Source organism: Mastomys coucha, unplaced genomic scaffold (assembly GCF_008632895.1).
Source record: "Mastomys coucha isolate ucsf_1 unplaced genomic scaffold, UCSF_Mcou_1 pScaffold6, whole genome shotgun sequence".
Classification (NCBI taxonomy): Eukaryota; Metazoa; Chordata; class Mammalia; order Rodentia; family Muridae; genus Mastomys; species Mastomys coucha.
Window position 1 is genome coordinate 89,700,040 of NW_022196912.1, and position 4,165 is coordinate 89,704,204.

The 4,165-nt window shown below is 40.9% G+C and overlaps 1 pseudogene across 1 annotated transcript; it reads right to left on the reverse strand.

Annotated features, from left to right (window-relative positions):
- Window positions 1-2,971: 2,971 nt before the first annotated feature.
- Window positions 2,972-3,932, reverse strand: LOC116080329 (annotated as a pseudogene). Its single transcript, XR_004114401.1, has 2 exons — window positions 3,584-3,932; window positions 2,972-3,496 (listed from the first exon to the last, which is right to left on the reverse strand). The product of XR_004114401.1 is annotated as an inorganic pyrophosphatase 2, mitochondrial-like (transcript).
- Between the last annotated feature and the right edge of the window lie 233 nt (window positions 3,933-4,165).

Genomic DNA, 4,165 nt, shown 5'->3' on the forward strand with positions numbered 1-4,165 from the left:
AATATCATGCTGTGTGTGCATTCTTAATTAAAAGTTTTTAAATTAAATGTATTTATTTATTTCTTTAAAACCCAGTATCAGCCCTTCCTCTCCTTCCACATCAAGTTGCTGCAGGACTAAACACATGCATTCCCACTGATGCCAGACAAAGCTGTCCTGGGATCCACAGGCAGGCACACAGGCAACAGGCTCAGGAACAGCCACTGCTCCAGTTGTTTGGGGGACCCACATGAAGACCAAGCTGCTCCTCTGCTACATATGTGCAGGGGGCCTGGGTATAGCCCATGTTCACTCTGGTTGTTGATTCAGTCTCTGGGAGCTTTCAAGGGTCCAGGTTCGTTGACTCTGTTGGTCCTCCTGTGGAGTCTCTGTCCATTTCGAGTCTCTCAATCTTTCTCCCAACTCTTCCACAAGTCTCCTCGAGATCTGTTTAATGTTTGAGTGTGAGTCTCTGCATCTTTTCCCATTGGCTGCTAGATGGAACCTCTTAAAAGCTATTGTGATACATATATACCACAGACAAGATGCTGTAATGGCAGATGTGGAAGAATCAAGGGTTCCTGAGACAAGGCAACTTTGAAACCTAGCTGGACACAATTTGTTAGGAGCAGATACTGTCCCTGGGATGGTTCACTGGGGTTCTTAGCTCTTTGTAGTGGCTATTCCTGGTTGTCAACTTATCTATATCTGGAATGAACTACAATTCAGAATTGGAAGGCTCACCTCTGATCCTAATGTGGAGGCTGAGAGATACAAGTTTCTGACGGGGATCTTGGCATGGAGATCTTGAGGCATAGTGGCTATGAATTCCAAAAGAGTAATACAGGAAGATTTCCAAATTCAAGGTCATCTGGGATTAAAGGTGTGGTGGCACACACCTTTAATCTGGGCAACACCTTCTGCTGAAGACCTATATAAGAACATTGGAAAAAGGAAGATTTACTGTCTCTCTTCTTCGGATTGAGCAACTGCTAGATCCTTGGACTTCCATTCACAGCTGCTGCTGACCATTGTTGGGAGTTGGACTACAGACTGTAAGTCATCAACAAATTCCTTTACTATATAGAGACTACCCATAAGTTCTATGACTCTAGAGAGCCCTGATTAATACAGAAGTATTGTACTAGCTGGTTTTGTATGTCAACTTGACACAGGCTGGAGTTATAACAGAGAAATTAACTTCAGTTGGGGAAGTGCTTCCATGAGATTCAGCTGTGGGGTGTTTTCTCAATTAGTGATCAAGCAGGGAGGGTCCCTTGTTGGTGGTACCATCTCTAGGCTGGTGGTCTTGGGTTCTATAAGAGAGCAGGCTGAGCAAGTCAGGGGAAGCAAGCCAGTAACATCCCTCCATGGCCTCTGCATCATCTCCTGCTTCCTGACCTGCTTGAGCCCTGACTTTCTTTGCTGATGAACAGCAATGTGGAAGTGTAAGCTGAATAAACCCTTTCCTCCTCAACTTGCTTCTTGGTCATGATTTTTGTGCAGGAATAGAAACCGTGACTAAGACACTCTTCCTGCAGCATCCTGTGTCTATTACTTTACACTCATTTCTTGCTTTCTCCCCAGCAAGAATGTTATGTGATCGTCTAGGTCATTTTCTTGACTGCTTCATCCCTATAGAAAATTAAAAATGGATGTGCTTTTGTATTTTATAGACTCATTGTCCTCATCAGTTCACAATGATATGCTTATTTAAAAACAATGTGTGATTTTCATGTTCCCATCTATTTATCACATCAACAGAGATAAATTATTTTCCTCCTTGATATCTAGACACAGAAGTCTCACAGAACCCATTCTTCAGTAAGGGAAAGCCTGTCCTATTTTCTAATAGAAAAGGCATATTCTTAATCTTTATTTCAAAAGATCAACATGATATATCAAGTGCAATTTTTCTGAGATATTAAAGAAATCTTGCAGGACCACCCCCGATTTGCTCTTTGCCCTAAAGCCATTTCTTAATTTGAGCAATATATCTTAAAATTTTTGTCATCTAGGGAGATAAGGGATGATTTCATAAGTCACAGTTACTGGATCCTTTACTTTTCTTCAAATTTTGCTTAAAAATATAATAACTCCTTTTAAAATTTTCATCTATTCATGTCTGAATCTTCATGGTACAGATATAACACTTCAACCAGATATATCAGGTCATGGATTTGTCTTCTATTTTCAATATTGCTGCAGAGCTTTGTGACACATTCTGCCAACATTTGAAAAGTGGCTTCTTTCCTTCACCTTCAAAGGACATTATTCTCTACCTTCCTTAAGTTAGTAAGGTTAGTTCCCATTTCCTCTACACTGGTCTATCATCCAATGGTATTCACTTCAAGGTCACACTTTTGCTCATCTTAGAGCCTTGGCTACCACAAGCTGTCTTAGGTTTGCCTTAAAGATACACCCCACTTCCCATCACAGCATTTTGCTCTGACTATCTGTTATTACACACACACACACACACACACACACATACACAATCAATTTACACACTCAATGGATAATATGAGGATTATTTTGTTTTGGCATAAAATTTGTGTGGCTCAGTAACTTTAGAAGGACACAGGTATACCTATACACATGTATGCTTATAAATATTATTGAAGACAATTAAGGAAGATAGAAATATAGAGATATGTGTTGGCATATATACATATATATCCTGAAAACTCACTTAATCTTTTAAAATCAATATTTGCTCTGTAAACTAACCTCATTCAAGGTTTGACTTATGAAATTTAAAAACAGCCTTGTTTCCAAGATATTCTGTAGAATTCTCTAGAAAGTAATCAATACCCAAAGCTTTTGTGGTCTCTCACTATTCCTAAAAGGAAGAAATCAAACAGTTATACTTTTATTTATTTATTGTATTTATTTACAAGTTTATTTAAAAAGTTTTAACAGTGATATCTGACAGGAAATCATCAGATGGCCATCCAGTGGCTTCACAAGAGCACTAAAGGAAAAGGAAACCCAGGAGTCCTCAGAGGTTGAATTCTCCGTGCAGAAGTCCCGTGTCCCCATCAGTTGTGGAGGAAATGCCACACTTCTTCTACAGTGCTTTCTTTACTCATGGAAGGTGCTGGAACCGATTCAACCAATGATCTTGCTTCCTCTGTAGTGCAGTGGAAAGGGCTATTGCAGATATGCACATTTACACAACTGATAGCTCCCTTGTCACATTTCTTCATGACCATCTCTTTGCAACGTTCATGTGCAGAGTTAATAATGTCAAGGGTGAAAGCCTTGTTTTTGAATTCTCAATTAAAAGCCAACTTGTTTTCTGGTTTTCCATCTGGTACTTTATAGAGTCTAAACCAATTGAGAGTGGCTTCCAAGTAACCTGGTTTGAACTTCTTAACATCATCAATATCATGAAATTTGTCAGCCTCGGGATCATTCACATTGATAGCAATTGTTTTCCAATCTGTTTCACTCTGATCAATAAGTGCCAAAATCCCAAGGATCTTCACATGGACCACATCTCCATGGGAAAGAACCTTTTAGCCTATTTCACAAATGTCAATGGGATCGTTATCTCCACAGCAGTTTGTGCTCTTATCTTTTAGATGAGGATCTTCCCAGGTCTGAGGGAGGGCGCCGTAGTTCCAGATATAGCCCTTGTGAGGGAAGATATTTGGTGTGTAGTGTAGCTTTCCAGTCTTTATATCTTGTTTAATGGGATTCAGTGGCTCCTCTGTGGCAATCTCCATCTTGGCATTTGTCCACCGAGGTATTTCCACAACCATAGTAAACAAAGTCTTATATTCATCATTCCGTGCCTTTTTCCTGGGAATGTCGTGTTCCTCATTCCAGTTCACCTTCAGAAGAATGTCATGGAAAGGGGAGATGTAGTGACCAGCTACATGCTTGAAGAATAGATGGTAGTCCTGCGAGCGGGGATGGCCCACCTCCTCCTTGCGGTACAGGGACATGACTGCGCTAAGGAAGGGCGGTAGCCCCCACGCACTACCATCAGCCGACGCTCAGCAGCACGCGCCTTATTTATTTATTTTTATTACTTTTATTTTTTCACAGTCTAGCTGGTACCCCCTTTTTGGTCCCCCCCTTCCACAGTTCCTCACCCCATTCATCCTTCCCTCTATGTCCAAGAGGATGTCCCCCTGTCCCTGTCATACCTTCCCACTTCCTATGGCCTCAAGTCTCT